This window comes from Spermophilus citellus, assembly GCF_964194105.1.
Source record: "Spermophilus citellus genome assembly, chromosome: 13".
Lineage (NCBI taxonomy): Eukaryota > Metazoa > Chordata > Mammalia > Rodentia > Sciuridae > Spermophilus > Spermophilus citellus.
In genome coordinates this window covers 62793117-62811766 of record NC_138193.1, presented here as the reverse complement: position 1 = coordinate 62811766, position 18650 = coordinate 62793117, and the positions used below count along the sequence as shown (strand labels likewise).

The window sequence follows — 18650 nt, the reverse complement described above, 5'->3', positions numbered from 1 at the left end:
GGCACTCTACACACACTTCCGGGAACATACTCCCTCCACCAGGCTCCCCCGCGCCTATTCTCCCGGGAGAACTCAAGGGAAACTCCAAAGTAGCGGGCGCCTGAGGCAGCAGGATCCGCCCTAATCCGGGTGGATCCACCCTAATCCCAGAGCTGTCCTAATCCCAGAGTAGGATCACCTTTCAACCATTCCCTCTAGCAAAATGCCAGGCATCATTCCGTCTAAACTGTGGCTCTCAACACTGTATGTACTTGTATACGTGCTTGCTTTGAATATCTGTCTCTAGTCTACGATTTTCTTTTTTATTTTTTTTATTTTTTTTAGTCTATGATTTTCATTAAAAAAGAACAGTCTCATTTTGTTATTTCACCATATACCCACTGCCTGCCTGCACTGCATTCTACATTGTAGATATTCAAGAAATATTTGGTTCATAAAAAAGAAATTTTAGGAAAAATAACTTGAAAGCAATATGGAAGATGTATAAGAAACAGGTAAGGACGAGAACCAGGAAGATCGGATAAAAATAACCCAAAAGAAAGAGGATGAGGAAGAGCTGACCTAACATGAGAGCAGTGAGGATAAAGGAAAGCAATACTTGGGAAATCAAGGCAGAAATGACAAGTTCCTGACAGGTATGTAGACAGTGAAACACTAACTTCCATCAGGACTGAATGAGGTACAAAAGGTATGGAAAGAAAAATAAGTCTGACATGGCAAGTATCAAGAATCTGAGTTAATATAAATTAGTAGGCAGTTGAAAATTTAAGTGTGGCACACAGGGGATCCTGGGCTAGGGGCAGATCTTCCCTTCTCATTTTTCTTTTTACCAAACCAAATCAGGATAATAATAATAATAACTGAATAATACTGTTTAATATTGTGTGCATGTACAGATATATAACAATGAATCCCATAATTATATATAATTATAATGTACTAATAAAAATACGGAAAAGAAAGAATAAAAACTTTCAATTTTTGAATACCTGCTTTATGTTTGATATCTAACTGAGGGCTGAATATAGAGACTCTATTCAATTATGTTACTAGTAACATACTCAGAGCCTTGAGAGATTAAGTAAATTGAATCAACTACCCAAAGCAACAGAGCTACTAATCAATGGGTGAGGATTCTGAATTCAGTTTTCTTCTACTCAGAGCCCCTTTCTAGCATACTACCTTACCTTTAACTTAGTGACTACCTTTACTATTTTTCAGGAAAAGGAAAAACATCAAAATTAAAGGGTTGTCAGAATGAGAAAATAGGGAACAAATCCATGAAGAAGAGGATTCAAAAACAACAAATTTAGTAGTGATGTTAAAGAGATAAAGAAGTAGCATTAAGATGTAAAGACCCTCTAATCCAGAAGAAGATTTGGAAATTACCTAATAAGTAAAACTTTAGTTTTGATGTTTTTGGTACAGTTGCACAAGTACAGGCATATGAAAAATGAAGAATCTCAAGCTCTTTTCAGATCTAAAGAATCAGAATATGCCTTTTAATATGATTCCTAGGCAATCAATACAATACATTAATGTTTGAGATGCACTGATGCACCATTACTTAGATAAGAACATCAATCAGGTTAAAAAACAGTTTGCAGAGCTAGAACTCAGGCCTCTGTGTCTAGCATTCATTCTTTTTCACAGTGTACACTCCACACAAACATATCACTTTGAACCTGAGGTTTGTATCACAGAACTGTTAGAACTTGAATTTAAATCAAATTATCTCTAAACATTTTGGTTTGTTTTCATCCCATGTAGAATTTAAAGTGCCCCTGTGAATTTTCTTCAATATTTTGTTTTTAACATTACTACATAAAACATAAACATACTATTCTTGACGACAAGAATTCTTATATTCATGCAGTTAAGCTTTGACCCTGAGCACTCAATGTAAAGACACAGTAGACTCAGAAAGGAAGAGACTTCTTTCAAATCATTTAAAGTCATGGAATCTTGAAGTTGGAAGAGACCTTATACAATTGGGATGACAAACAGATTTCACCTAGAATACCAACTATATAGTTTCTGACAGTGCTGTATCAAAAAGAAGTCTGAATATAGTTTGGAATCCATCTTTAGTTATTATCAACCAATGGGCTGCTTCAAAAGAGGACATAGGTGCTACAGATTAACTGATCTTGTAAAGATAAAGAAACTAGGGCCCAGAGAGGCTAAATGAAATATATGATATCACATATTAAATGGACCAGTACTCTAGTTAGGTCTCTTAACTTCAGGTGTAGTAGTTTTTATCATATACCTACTGCTTTTCCAGATACATTTATTCAATTTTTAAAATTCCTTTTCAATTAACATATAAGAAAAGTCAAACCAATTAAAATTTAACTGGAAATAAACCCTTATATGGTTTTATTAGGTATTAAAGAATTTGTAACCCAATAATAAAGCACACATGTAAATACACTTAAGGATTTAAATGAAGCCCACAACCTCTTGGTTGTATTATTATGATCAATGAATGATCACTGACTAAGGTTGCTTCCTAACAATTTTACTTCATGGTGAATTTTTCCGTATGACAACTCTTCTTTATAGAGTTTAGCCATGATGACTCAGGGCACCTAGATGCCATAAAGGCGTTTTCAATTTAAGGGGTAGGAGGAAAATGAGGGGGCCTACTGAATCATTAACAGCCCACTCAGTTATGAAACCTTGCAGATTCTTTTTGCAAACCATTTTAAAGGCAGCTTGGAGGTAATTCTGTCAAAAGCCTTAAAGACTAGTCTAACAGATGAACTATGTAAATAAATCAACACACTACTTCTAAAAGAGATACAAGTTGCTTTTAGCAAAATGTGATTTTGTTGAACAAATTTCAGTAGTGAATTAAAAGAAAAATGTTTGGTATCAATAAAGTTATAGATGTGCTCTAAGTTCAGCAGTTTAAAATTTATCACAAAATTTAAAGTTCACCTCAAAATTCATCACAGCTCCTTTGGTAACCTAAAAGGACTAGTTCAGAGACTGAATCATCCTATTTTAAATAAAAATTACAGTAAAGCATTAAGTATACTTAAAATGCTTTCTGATACATGAAGTCTGCACATAGGGCTGTGGTTTCTAATTAGATACAGTCACTACTCTACAAAAGATACATGTTTTAACACACTTTCTCATGAATGATAACTGATTTTATACTTTGGATGTTTTAGATGATGGTAAATTTAAAGAATGCTAGTGAGAAACAAGTAGAAGAAAAATCCATCATGTTAACTAGGTCTAAAATGACAGAAAATCAACTTTTAGTGCTTCCAGTACATGCATATCATTAAAACTGACTTAAACCCAGAGGAACATTAAGTACAGAGGACAGTATATGCCAAGAACCAGGAATACAACATTAAGGTTTTAAAGAACAAATTGTTTTCACTCACTGTAAAAAAAATAAAATTGAACTCAACTGTGCCTTCTAAAGATTAAGCCAATCTTAAATGTTGAGCACTACAACATGCAACTAGGAAAATCAGAGTCAATCACTTCATAATTCACTTTATCTATTTTTTTTTTTCTTTTCAGTACAGGGGATTGAACTGAAAGGTACTCTAACACTGAGCTACATCTCCAGTCCTTTTTATTATTTTGAGACAGGGTCTCCCCACGTTATGCCGGCTTGTCTCAAGCTTGTGATCCTCCTGACTCAACCTCCCAAACTGCTGGGATTATAGGCACATGTCACCATGCTCAACTTTGTAATTCATTCTTGTGGAGGGAAGAAGTTATAAACTTCACCACATTACCAATCTTCTCATAATTTCTACTTGACTGTCAAAGAAAAGCTCAATAGAAATCCAGAGAGTTTTTGTCATCAGGTTGTGTACGATCAACTATAATTATGATCTTGATGAAATACCCAGTTGTTTACCATTTTGGGGAAAGACAAAAAACACTAAGAACTGGAAATAGCTTTTGAAATTCCACTAGGCTGTCAATTCCATTAAACTTTGCTAGTTTAGGTATATAGATTCTGGATGGATACAGGATTAATTACTGGGCTTTCAAATCATTAAGTCTATTACTGTACTCTATATTGTACTCTGCAGGTCAAACAGTTATCTAGCAGTGTCTAGCTGATAGAATACATTGTTTCTACCAGAATACACGTTTTAAAAAGGGGTGGGGGGAGCAAGGAAAGTTAAGACAGAAGAAGTAAGGCACAAATAGAAAAAGTGTTATACTTGCTATCTGCATGTTACTTTTTAGGTGCTTAATTCATTTTAGGTCCACTTTATGAGATACTGTGGAAGAGCAACGGGCATGACTAAAGATGGTGAAGGACCATAGACAGAGATAGTGGCAGAATAATGTAAAAATGAAAATGAGAAAGGCAGGGACATGGAATTATGAGTTATCTTGCAATGCACAAATTCAGAGTAACCATCTAAAATCTGTTGTTGCAAAAACTTAAACTTAATAGATTGAATTTTCAAATAATTCTTAATCTTAATGTTGAAGTAAACATAATAAGATATTCTTTTAGCAAAGCAACTTCTTTTCTCTAAATAGAAGTTTTATTATTTTCATTCTCTAATTTGAGTCTTAGCTCATTAGGTCCTAGTCGTGTAAGTAGATCCAAGTTACAAGAATTATCTCTGGCAATGTTTACTATTTTTCGACAACCATTATTTTCCCTTCTTTCCTTTTTTTGTTCCTTATCCCCTCTTTTTTCTTCCATTACAAGTTATTTATTTGTTCTACATAAGTGGAAGTAAAAAACATTCATGATTCTACTACCAAATCAATAGACTGAAAGCTATTTCTAAAATAAGCATACTTCAGTATGATTATCACAGAATTTCAAAGTCCTTTATGGAAAACTGCCATTTTTATTTTACAGATGAATCAAAGATAGCTTTTTAAAGACTTTCAGAGTCAATGGAAAGCCCAGGAATTAAACATGAGCTCTGTGTTCCACCCTAATAGGCTAGTGTTTAAAACCCTTTAAATAATCCAGTCTAGCAGATCAATCCTGATGGTATGTACAGTGTATGAAGAATGGGTCTGGTTATCTATTTACATATACACATGCATATATACATATATGTACACACATATACACCAAAGGGATGAAAACTAAATGAATTGGCTTGATTCCTAACAGTTTACTGAAAGATGTTTAAAATAGGAAGCTTTGTTAAAGTATTCCTTTTATGGTTATGTACATATGGTCTTAGTGATCACTAGATAATTTCCTATATAATGAAAGTTCACAAATTCTACTTAATGCCATTAAATTCTAAATACTACTGGTTAAAAATTCAAATGGAAAAAGTTGTGTTCCCCCATTGCTATACATTATGTGTAACTAACTAAAAATCCAATTTAAAAAAAATTCAGTTTTTCTTTTTCCTTTTTTTTAAATAATTTTTTAGTTATAAATGGACACAATGCCTTTATTTAATTTTTATGTGGTGCTGAGGATCAAACCCAGTGTCTTCCACATGCAAAGTGAGCACTGTACCACTGATCTACAACGTCAACCCTAAAAATCCAAATTTATCAAGTGTTTTCTTTGACATTTAAAAACATCTGGGGTTGGGGATATAGATCAGTTGGTAGAATGCTTGCCTAACATGCACAAGGCTCTGGGTTCAATCCCCAGCACCACCAAAACAAACAAACAAATTGGTCTGTATTCTTATTTTAAAAATGTGGATGACAACCAATTTTCTATAGTTTTTTTTAAATATTTTTTTTTTAGTTGTAGATGGACACAATACCTTTATTTTATTTATTTATTTTTATGTGATGCTGAGGATTGAACCAAGTGCCTCACACATGCTAGGCAGGCGCTCTACCACTGAGCTACAAAACCAGCCCTTTCTATAGTTTTAATAATAAAGATTTAAAACTTGAAACAATTACTGATCTGAGTAAAAAATACAAGATTCATCTATGAACAATGTACATCAGTCTTTCAATTTCCCAATTGTCCACCATAGCAATAAGTTATACAATTTTTTACATTTTAAAATGTCATCTTTTTAGTCTTGAATGTATGATATAAATGAAACATCTGCAATGACTGGTTTGAGTATTTAAACATTAAGAAATGCACATGGGCCAGAAGTGGTGGTGCATGCCTATCTATAATCTCAGCGACTCTGGAGGCTGAGGCAGGAGGATCACCAAGTTCAAGGTCATCCTGAGCAATTTAGCAAGGCCCTAAACACCTTAGCAAGACCCTGTCTCAAAATAAAAATAAATAAAGGATTAGGGATGTGGGCTCAGTGGTTGAATGTCCCTGGGTTAAATTCCCAAAACCTGCCCCCCACCAAAAGCACATGGACTTGTTTTCATTTGTATTTAAAGTATTAAAATTTAAATATCCAAATGAACTTAGTGCCTTCATACTAGTCATGCACAGAGTATTATACCCTTATTCCAAATGATGCTACAATTGTCCAGAATTTTATTAAAATTCCTGTTTAGTCTATGGGTGGATCTGATTTTTAGAAACAGAGTTGCCTTCTCAGAGTGGATCCAATTATTATAAATACCCTCAAGTTATTTCCTGTATTCTGTCAAAATCTTGAGTCATATCTGATAAATAAGATGAAGTATCATGTGGCTCATAACCCCTTTTTCCTTAAAAACAAGGAGTAAATACAAAGTAAAAAGCTATTTTCATGTGTGGCTTAGACTGGCTTAAAAGGCAAGCAAAAAAAAAAAAAAGGACTAAAAATATTTTGAGTAATGTTAGTATTACTAAAGAAGTGTATAGCTTCCATGGTGACTACTCTAAAATAGAAGACTTATTTTAGGTTAGTGTTTCTACATTAAAACAAAGATGGACTAGTCCTATTCAATCTAGTCTTTACTACCTTCTCTTTACCATTGTGACTTTATTATCTGATACTCTGTTTCAATCTGATCCACTCTAATCTTTCAGTTTCTTATAGTCTAACACCTCCCAACCCGTGCCCAGAACCATTGTATTTGCTGTTCATTCTGTCTGGAATGTCTTGCACAAAGACTACCTACAAGTCTCATTCTTACCTCCTTCACTTTACTCAAATATATATCATCTTCTCAATGAGGTCTTTTCTGAAAAGACCTTGCCCTTAAAACTACATCCTCCTCCTATCCCTTACTTGTGTCCCACATATCCCCTCTTCTTCCCTGCTTTGTGTGTCATGTGTGCATAAAACCTGATGGAAATTTTCCAACACACAGAAGTGGAAAGAATATGTATCTATATGGCATCTTCCATCAACAAAATATATAGTCAATCTTGTTTCAACCATATTCTCACTTCTAAATTATTTTAAAACAAAAAAAATCTAGACATTTTAATTCATATATATTTCCATAAGGCAAGGACTTAAAAAAAAAAAAGACTAAACATATTTTGAGTAATGTTAGTATTACTAAAGAAGTATATAGCTTCCATGGTGCCTTAAAAGTCAATAATTCCTTCAAATTAAATATCCATTGTTCAAGTTTCCCCAATTTTTCATAAATGTATTTTTAAAGTTAGTTTGTTCAGAGCAAGATCTAACTCAGGTCCTTTTACTGCATTTGGTGGCTATGCCTCTTAAGTCTCTTAGAAGTCTTATAGTTTCCTCCCCCTCTCTTGTTTCTTGCTATTTATTTTCTGAAGAAACCAGGTCACTTTTCTTGAAACATGAAATATTTTACTGTCTGAGTTTTATTATTAGAATGTAAACACCAGGAAGGACAGATTTTAGTCTGTGTGACATCAGTACCTACACCAGTCCCTACATGTAAAAGCATCAAATAAATAATGAATATTTGGCACTCATTCCAGAAGTCCATTGCCTATCCAATAGCAAAAATCGCTAAGCACAGCACTCTTTATTGCTATATCTGAATTAGGAACCCCAGTTTTCTAAACACAGCACTCCAGGCAGTGACCATTGGCAAGTGGATTTGGTACCCAAGATGGTACCTATTTGCTATCCCTGCTTTAGACATCTTCAAAAGTGTACTTCTACCCCAAACAGATTTGAATGCACCTTCTATGCTGAAAATTTAGCATGATAAATTGCTGAATGTATTTCTTGTTAAGTATGTTTAAACATTTCATAGCTTATTTTAGACAGTTTGGGGAAAAAAATAAACTGCAGCCAAAAAATAATAGAAAAAGAAACTACAGATGATGATGGGAAACCGGGGATACTACATATTTTTAGAATCAGCAACATCCCAAGAGATTCATTACAAAATAAAAATCAGCAACAAATGCTTTGAGAAGTAAATTACATGTGTATTGAATTAATTTTTTGAAACTACATGAATGGTCAAGATTAACTAAGGGATGATGACAGATGTGAGGATCTTCCCATTTATATTCATAAGCAACACAATCTATTTTTCTCTAAATGGTATTTTGAGGTATAAAAGTACTACAGGGGTGAAACTATAGTATTATGTAGAATCCATTTCTCTGGAGTTTACTGTCCGCAAGAAAATATAAAACATTTTGTACAACATTATGAAAAAATAAATCTTCTCAGAATCATTTACAATTAATTTCTCTTAAATCATCTGATGAAACCCTTTCTCTCCAAGTTTATTGGCGAGAATAAACAGATGTTTATGTTTCAATTACCTATTTCTACTAAAAAAGAAAAAAATCAGAAATTCACTGGCATTCACTCCAGCAATCTTGTTTTCTCTTTAGCACTTTCAAATTCATTCAGCAGCAACAAAAAATCATTTAGAACCTTCTAAATGTAATAATGTTGGGCAACTATTTTCAACTTTTGAAAGAAAAAAAATGGAGAAATGATAATTCAAGATAACATGAAAAAAACTAGTGGCAAAACCTGGAATCATATCCAGATCTTTCAGTGATCAATATTTCTTACTTTGAAGTTCCCCCTGTCAGTGGAAAGTTTTTCTCTAACAGAGGTAAACTTTAACAAAGAAGAACAATAAACCACCCACTACCACAAACAATAAAATCTCCAATAACCCAAATCCCTTGAAAGAAAGAATACTATTTATTTCTGTGTAATATATTTAGAAGGAATCTGGGAAAGGTGCTACCAATCTATAAATGGAACAAATTGAAATGCACTGTTTATAGACTTCCTCAACTAGAATTTTGTCTCTTATTTATATGTGCTACTGGGAATCTTTAATATTGTACCCTTTAAATTTGTCTTATCATTTTCTTTCTTTTCTTTTTTTTTTTTTTGGTGCTGGGAATTGACGCAGGGCCTCAAATATGCTAAGCAAGTGCTTTAAGCTACAATCCCAGCCCCTCCATTGGCTCTTAAATCTTCCTCAGTTAAAAGATAAAATTGGAATAACACAATTTTTCCAAAGAAACTCCTAAAACCACCTCAGTGCTATCATATATTGGTCATTATAAAACTTTAATATACACAGTTAAAATATATACAATAAAATAATTCTATAAATCTTTCTGACATAGTACTAGGATAGACCTATACTGATGTTCCAAGATAAAATGTATGTATATATGTAGAAAAGACAGTTTTCAACTCTAACTTTTGCCTTAAAACTGTTATCTGCTAATACAAGCTTCTGTATGAAAACATTAGTTGTTCACAAAGAGAATTACTACAATCTTTATCCCTGGAGCTACTGGACAACCACAATAAAGTATATTTGGAAATGAGAATTTTTAAAATACAATTGATGTTCTAACAACCTGAAAGGAAGCTGAAACTAAGTCAAATGGAAACATCCTTAATCTTCCCCTCAAAACTTGCCCAAGTGGCACTCAGCAGTATTAAACTCAGTTTTCCATTGAGTACTTTTCAGTCATTTGTTTTAAGGGAACTCAAAAGAAATAAGGACACCTGCAAAACCAGACTTCACCAAGTCCACAATGACTTCTGCCTTTGGAACTCTAGGGACTAAGTAAAAACTCTGTGCTACAAGCTTCCTTAAAGTACAAATGCCACTGTTAAATCTGGTAAATATCATAGGAAATACTTAACACAACTCTAAGGTTATTAAATACCAGGTTTTTTTTAAGGAGGGCAGATCTGCCACTAAGGCAGATTTCCAGTTTATTTTTTTCAAATAATACATTACTACCAGGCTAATAAAAATCTAGGTGACAGTTTCTTAAGGGTTTTAACTTTATTAGATGAGGTACAATAACCATTTCACTACATGCAATTTTTTTGCATTTAACTGTTCTAATTTCCAATTGTTTTAAACTCAAGACTCTTTTAATAAACTACAGAAAAAGGGAAAGGCTAGAGACTTGAGGGGAAAATAACAAATGTCTAACTTTCATTTTCTGATGTAAACAACAATGTAAATACTGAGGGGTACCATAATCAAATTCAAGAGAATCTAGGATAAGTGAACATATTCACTATTAATACAGTTCTGATCACTGTTCATCTCAGGAAGAGTTGTAGAAACAATGCCTGATTTAAATTTTTGGTACCTTCCAGTTTGGTATCCAATAAATAAAACTGCAGAAATAAATAAAATTGCCCCAGAGTCAAGTATTTTACTCCAAAAGTTGTTGATATGAACAAAAAGCAAAGAATTTATATGCTATATTTATTTAATAAGGACAATGCTTTCCTTAAACCCAAAGGGGTCTTTACACTGAGCTATATTCCCATCTCTTTTTAATTTTTAAATTTTGAGTCAGGGTCTCCCTGAGTTGCTGAGGTGCCCCAACTTGGAGAACTTGGGTCTTGGATGTAAATCTGATTACTTTGAGAAAACAGTTCCCTGTTAGGTATAAAGAAACTGTATCAAAAACCAAAAGAGAAAAATTGCACGAACTTAACCTCCACAATTCAAAAATTTAAATTCACACTAGTATGGAAAATGAATAATAAACTCATTTCTCCTCAATTGTAAGAGTAATATATATTCAATGTCAAAAAAAAAAAAAAACAACATCAACAAAAAACCCAAAGCCATCTCTGAAACAAAAGATCACTTGCTATGAAAACAAAGTTACATTTTGTAGAGTAAGAAAAAGTAAATAGTTTTTGAACCAATACAAACAGATAATCATTCTAAAGCACTTAATAGCTTCAGTTCTTAGTGCAACCAGCACCTTAAGGAGAAGGTGCTCCATAATATTTGTGGATACACTATTTGATGATTAAAGGATGGGACAACTGTTGGTGACCAAAGCAAGACACATTTCCTTGTGTGTAGTGGCTAAAATCTTGAGTGACATTAACACAAAACAAAACAAAAACCCTATCATTCCTCTCATCTCATGAGAGACTTGTACCTATAAAAATAAAAGTAGATGGTGAGTTTATGATTTACAGTATTTTCTCCACTCAGAACATTTTTCAGGAAGTCCTTTGAGGTTTTAAGATTCAAACATTATGCACTAAGAATTATTGTTTGAACTACCTAACAATTACCCAGACTTCTTTCAGACTTCAGTTAACCTGTACGTAAAATGAGCATCTTAAACTTTTCCACGGGGCATTGGAGAACGAGTTATTACTCATAAACGCTTTCAGATCCTCAGACACCAGGCACGGTAGATCAAGCGTATCCATCAATTAGGGAGCTTTCCGACCTCAGTTTACCCACTGGACCGAAACGGGTGTATTAACTTGCTTGGCAAAGGCCCTGGAGCTGAAATTAATTAGTGTTTTTTAAAATGCTCTGAGATCCAAAGATGAAAGGAAATGTGAGAGACACGCAGAGATGATGACAATCATCCTAACAATAAAAAGAATGACTAACTTGGAAGTCTGTGTTATGTAAGGGAGGAGAAAGAAGTTATCAGATCCGCGCAAACAAAGCAAAAGCCCACTGCCCCCTTTGTTTCTCTTTCATTTCCCTTTGCCTCCCGCCACCCGCAGGGCTCCCCTCCCGCAGCAGGAGAGCGCGGCCCGCCCGGCGCGGGGCCGGGAGTCGGACGCCGCGCGCCCGCTCCCCGGCAGTGGGGGAGGGCGCGTCGGGCCGGCTCCTGACAAAGGCGCTTCCTCCTGCGAGGGCGCGGGATGCAGGAGCCTCAAACTCCGCTCCCCACCGCCTCCGGGCGCGGCACGAGGGCGCGCAGGCGGGCGGGGAGAACCGGCCGGCCCGCCGCAGGGACAGCAGCCGAGGAAGTTGAGAGCCCGCCTTCCCCGCACCTTTGGTTACCCCTGCCACGACCCCTCCCGCGCCGTGCTGCAGCCGTACTCACCGGACAACTGCTGGTGGCCGGAATGCCAGCGCGGCCCCCGAGACCCTGAATGTGGGGGTGAAGAGTGCGTGCGCGGGGGGCGCGAGCAGACAGCCTGGCGTTCCGCCGCCGCCTGCCTCGCCAGCCGGCCAAGCCCCACGAGGCGAAGTTGACGGCGGAGCCGAGAGCTGAGGAGCCGCGGAGCGAACGAGAGGCGCGGGCCCGCTTTGTGGAGCGCTCCCGGAGGGCTAGAGACAAATCCGGTCGCGCCTCACGGCTGCTGCTGTGGCTGCTGCTGTTGTTGCTGTGGCTGCTGCTGCTGGCGGCAGCGGCGGCGGCGCCCCCCGACGGTTCCTCCGCCTCACACTGCCTCTGGGTCACTGACACACACTCAGAGGGAGGGGAGGGGTCTAACAGGAGGGCTGAGCCTGAGGGAGGGGACGGGGGTAGGGCCACAGCGGGAGGCGGTGCCGCGGCACCGAGAGGACTCATGGGAATTGTAGTTCTCCGACATTGTTGTGGAGGATCCCGGGGTCCTGGTTCTGAGCTGCGCATGCTCGAAAATGTTCGCGTCCCGCCTCCACACCGTTACCATGGTCACCGACTCTATAAGCAAGCGTATGCAAAGGATTGTTGACTAAACAAGGCCGGTCCTGTGTCTTAGTGTTGTTGAGGAACCGTCCCATAGCGGGTCCTACCTACTTTGCTCCACCTGCAACAGCTAGCCTCACCACACACAAGTGCCCCGTGCAATCTAACGTTCTCCGGATATTTCAGCCTTCTCTGCTGCTTTTCTTCCACATATCCTGAATTACAAATACCCCATTTCCCTTGCTTCCTTCAAGTGAATCCTGTCTTAAATTCAAATTTCTTTACCTGAAACACTGAAATCTCGTTGCTTCCAGTAATTTAACAATGAGGTTGTGAAACTGTTAGTAACATCACCACTAACAGAATCCCATAATTTCTTTGCTCAGTTAGTCTCATCTAATTCTAGTGCCAGCAAAGGTAAAGTTCAGGATTAAGATCGCTGAATTTTACTTGATCGTATAAAATAATTAATATCTGTTCACTTTAAGGCCTACGATGCTTAAGACATACACATTTCATTAAGTGCCTGTAAGTTCACAAGGTGAGTGTAAAGTTGAAAATGGTTCACTGTATTAGCAAACTTTCATTTGGCAATAAGAAATCTGAAGCAAGCTTATGAGTATGTTGTTGGGCTGGTCAGCTACGTCTACACCCATTCTGGGCACCCAGGTATGCATAGGTGGTGGTGAAGGGTGGAGAAAGCCAGGACACATGACTGGCTCTCCAGAAGACTAGAAGTAACCTGTCTCAGGTTCATTGTTTTTCTCATTTCAGTCTACTTAGAACCCCACACCCTGGAAGAAAAAGATTAATGCTTAGGAATCAACATACATTTATGGGAAGTCAAAGTTTTTGAAAGGAGTCACAGTATCAGAAATCCTGATTCCTTCAGACCACATAATTGTTTGCTCATTCAAAATACACTTATTGAATGTCCTTGTGGCAGGCACTTTACTGAGCCTCAGAAATAGAGGTACAGAAATGCAAAGGAAACATTCCTTGTTTTCAAAGTGCTTACTTTGCAAAGGAGATAAACACTACTATAGTAGAAAAGTGCATAAACCCCCCAGACTCAGGCAAGGTCAAGAGATTGTTCAAAAGATCATTTGAATTTGAGAATAAATAGAAATGGGTGTATCTGTGTATTTAGTGCCAGAAAAGTGGGGAAGAGCTTTGGAGGGCAGGGAGAGCAACAAGTGTGAAAATATGGGAGGCATGTAATCAAAGAACATTTTGGTTCAGCATTGCGGGTAGTAGAATGGAGTTGGGGACAGTGGCCAGAGAAGCTGCTGAAAAAAAGTAAGGAGACAGCCTAGATGATGATGAATCTTGTACAATATGCTAATGTGGACTTTTTTTCTGGAAACAATAGAAAGCCACACCAGGATTGTAAGCAGATGAAATTTTGATAAGGTACGCATTTTAGGAAGATTACTCTCTGGAGTGTAACATGTATGGGGCATGATACAGTATTATACTGGAAAAGATAAGAGAATGAACTAAGGTACTGGTGGCAGCAGGATTCAGAACTGAGAGTAATCAGGTGCTACTTAGAAGATAAAATTAATAGAACCTAATGACTAATTGCCTATGTTTAGGGGTAAAGAAAGGATGAGGGAAGTTATAAATTATGATGCTTTTGGTTGCAAATAGCAAAAATCTTAACTCTAACTGGCTTAACTGAGGGAGATTTATTGACCCATCTATCTAGAAAATCTAGGAAAAAGGATGGCTACAGGGGTGATTGATGCAACAACTCAGCGATGTCATTAAGGACACATTTCTTTCTCATTTTCATGCTTTTAGTAGTAGCTTTATGGTCAAATGACAGTTGTCACAAATCCTGTGGATATAAGTTTTGCCATCTGGGCCCATTACGACATATGAAGAATGGTCTCTTTGGAAAAGAGAGAAAACTCTTTCCCAGAAGTCTCAATAATTGAGTCACATGTCCATACATAAGCTAAAAATGGTAGACAAGAGGTGGCATGAAGTTAATTATTTTAGGATAAAGATATAAGCCTACTCTTAGGGTAAAGGGAGTCAGCTTCCTTCAAGGCTGTGATGAGGAGGTATGGATGTCTTCATGAAAACTGATGTGGTTATCCAGAATGAGAAAAACAGAGACTGAGGAGCTACTACAAGGAAGACACCAAGATTGGCTCCCAGATTTCTGGTTTGTGTGATGACAAGCTAGTGATGCCATTCATTGAGTTAGGGGATACAAGAGATGGAACAGATTTGAGGGGGAATTTGAGTACTTCTTTTTGAGTAGGTTGATTTTGAGTTGATTCTGCAACATCCGGTTGGAGAAGTGGAGTGGACAGTTACATAAATACTCTTAGGCTCAGGAGAGAGATCAAAGCAACATAATAGAGGATTGGAATATACCATCATATAGATGGTATCACTCTGGAATAGTATGCACAGCAGAAAAGGAGTAATCAATAATAGAACGTTGGAAAGTGCTAGCACTTAAGAAGTAGATAGGAAGATCATGAAAGCCCCTTGGAAGTAACAAAAGAAATAGGACATACGAAGGAGCAGAAAAATTAATTTTGGTTGCAAATAGCAAAAACCTTAATTCTAACTGGAGTAAAGTCTACATAAAGTTGCAAATGACAGAGATGATAGAATTGGCAGTCAGCAACTTCAAAGCTGTCATGGTGAATATGCTCCACACGCTAAGAGAGATTAAAGATGTAAGAAGTGGAATCTAGAGACTAAAATTACAACTTCTGAAATAAAAATTTTACTGATAGGATTCACACTCAGAGGTAGTAGCAAATTAAGGCACTCAGAGAAAAAAATTAGAACATTTAAAGACATAGCAATAGTGGAGCACACCTGTAATCCCAGAGGTTCGGGAGACTGGGGCAGGAGGATTGCAAGTTCAAAGCCAGCCTCAGCAACTTAGCAAGGCTCTAAGCAACTTAGTGAGACACTGTCTTAAAATAAAAAATAAAAAAGGGCTGGGGATGTGGCTCAGAAGTTAAGCGCACTTGAGTTCAATCCCTGGTACCAAAAAAAAAAACAAAAAAAAACAAAAAAAACATAGCAATAGAACCTAGCCAAAATAAAAGAGAAAGTGGAAGAGGAGGAGAGGAGGGAGAGGGAGAACTCAAGAAGAGTTCAGTGATCCGTGTGATAATATCAAGCACTTTAATATTTGCTTAATTACATTCCCAGATGAGAGAAGGGCCTTAGGGGTTAACAAAAAATTATTTGAAGCGATATGGCTGAAAGTATTTATAAACCCAAGAGCTCAGTGAATCCTAAATAGGCTAAATGCGCACACACTCTTAAAAACCACTGCAAAAGGCATCATTGCCAAACTGTTGAAATGCAGTGATATGGAGAAGATATTAAAAGCAGCCAGAGGAAAAAGGTATATTACATATAAAGGAATAAAGACAAAAGTTCAGTGGACTCCAATCAAAACCTCTGAAAGTCCAGAATACATTGAAAAGATATCTTTAAAGCACTGAAAGGAAAAAAAATCTGTCATATAGAATCATATATTTAGAGAAAATGTCTTTCAAAAATGAAGGCTTAACAGTATGGAGATTCCTGGGAAAGCTGGGAATGGAACCACCATTTGACCCAGCTATTCCCCTTCTCGGACTATTCCCCAAAGACCTTAAAAGAGCGTATTATAGGGATACAGTTACGTTGATGTTCATAGCAGCACAATTCACAATAGCTAGATTGTGGAACCAACCTAGATGCCCTTCAATAGATGAATGGATAAAAAAAAATGTGGCATTTATACACAATGGAGTATTACTCAGCACTAAAAAATGACAAAATCATGGCATTTGCAGGGAAATGGATGGTATTAGAGCAGATTATGCTAAGTGAAGCTAGCCAATCCCTAAAAAACAAATGCCAAATGTCTTCTTTGATATAAGGAGGGCAACTAAGAACAGAGCAGGGAGGAAGAGCATGAGAAGAAGATTAACATTAAACAGGGACGAGAGGTGGGAGGGAAAGGGAGAGAGAAGGGAAATTGCATGGAAATGGAAGGAGACCCTCAGGGGTATACAAAATTACATACAAGAGGAAGTGAGGGGAAAGGGAAAAAAGAAGAGAAATGAGTTAAGATAGATGGGGTAGAGAGAGGGAAGGGAAGGGGAGGGGAGGGGGGATAGGAAGGGCAGCAGAATACAACAGACACTAGTATGGCAGTACGTAAAAACGTGGATGTGTAACCGATGTGATTCTGCAATCTGTATACGGGGTAAAAATGAAAGTTCATAACCCACTTGAATCAAATGTATGAAATATGATATGTCAAGAGCTTTGTAATGTTTTGAACAACTAATAATAACAAAAAAAAAGCAACTTACACATCACGGGAAAACTATATCAAGGAAAACATTAGATAAAAACAAAGCTACTAGTAGATAAATTTTAAAATTATAAATATGAAATATTTCTGATAGAATTTCTATCATTTTTATTCTTTGTACAAATATTCTTTTGTTTAGTTTAGAATTAATAGTATAAAATATACTGATAAAGAAACACAGAAAATCATAAATAATAATTTTTATTTCTTGAAAGTCCTTACTTCTTAAATAAAGAATATACCATAAATGTTTCCTTTTAAAAAAATGAAGGCTTAAGAAAACAAAAGCTAGGACAATGTCTCTAGCAGAACTGCACTACAAGAAGTATTAAAGCAACTTCTTCAGCATACAAAAAGCAATACCACAGGAAAATTTGGACTTATGCTAATGAATGAAGCATTCCAGAAGTGGTAATATAAGTCTTTCCCTCCTCAATCAAAAAAAATTTTAAAGATAATTTAATAAAATAACAACACTGTTTTAGGGCTGTAACACACATGGAAATAAAATTTTGGACAATAAATAGCTCAAAATGTTCAAGGAGGAAATGGAATTATATTGTCTAGAAAGATCTGGCATTTTACATGAAGCATTATATTATTGTTTGAAGGTAAATTGTGCCAGTTAAAGATGTATATTATAAACCTCAGAGTAGCTGTGAAAAATAAAAACAGATATACTTAGTAAATAAAAATGTAGATAAAATGAAATCCTAAAACAAATAAAAATGTGGGAGAAACTGAAATAGAAGAGATTTGTGTCCCTAATGACCATGGAACTGATATATCAGCTCTGGATGCATTACCTTCTGACTTCTTTTAAAATGAGAAACAAAATTCTATCTTGTTTAAAGGCATCACTATTTTTTTATAATTCATTAATAAAGTTTATCTAATGTATAAATCATCAACACTAAACTAACCATGAAAAGAAATCACAAATAACATTTAAATCCGTGTCTATTGACTTTTTTCTCATTTTTATTTATCATCCTCTATGACTCTTGTATAGCATAATTCTTTTAAAATTATTTTTATTCTAATTTGTTATATATGACAGCAGAATGCATTACAATTCCTATTATACATATAGAGTACAATTTTTCATGTCTCTGGTTGTACACAAAGTAGAGTCATACAATTCGTGCCTTCATATATGTACTTAGGTGAGATGATGTCCATCTCATTCCACTGTCTTTCCTACCCTCATACCCCCTCCCTTCCTCTCCCTTCCCTTTTCTCTATCTAGAGTTCATCTAATCCTACTGTAAAGGCATCACTATTTCATGTTCTGCGTTGTGTAGCTGAACCCAAATGGAATAGCCACAAGCCAATAGTAGTTTCATCAAATCAAGTATATTTTTCTGAATCAGAGAGATACCATGTTGCCTAGAATTTGGGTGTATGATCAGCAATTTAAACATAGTTTGGGGTCTTGTATATTTGGGACTAAGTTCATCTTTTGTATAAAGATCATTTACAATTAGTTCCATTAGTTTTTTTTCTTTTTAATGATTTCATTATCATAGAACTTGCCATCTATAATGTGTGCAAAGAGAACATGGAGGGAGA

At 36.3% G+C, this 18650-nt stretch overlaps 1 protein-coding gene across 1 annotated transcript in view; it reads right to left on the bottom strand.

Moving 5' to 3' along the window:
* The window catches only part of PELI1 (pellino E3 ubiquitin protein ligase 1), a 58730-nt gene extending 46435 nt beyond the window's left edge, over positions 1–12295 (bottom strand). The window contains exon 1 of the mRNA XM_081265060.1: positions 12158–12295. The gene's annotated coding sequence lies outside the window, so the exon portion shown is untranslated. The remainder of the gene's footprint in view (positions 1–12157) is intronic.
* Between the last annotated feature and the right edge of the window lie 6355 nt (positions 12296–18650).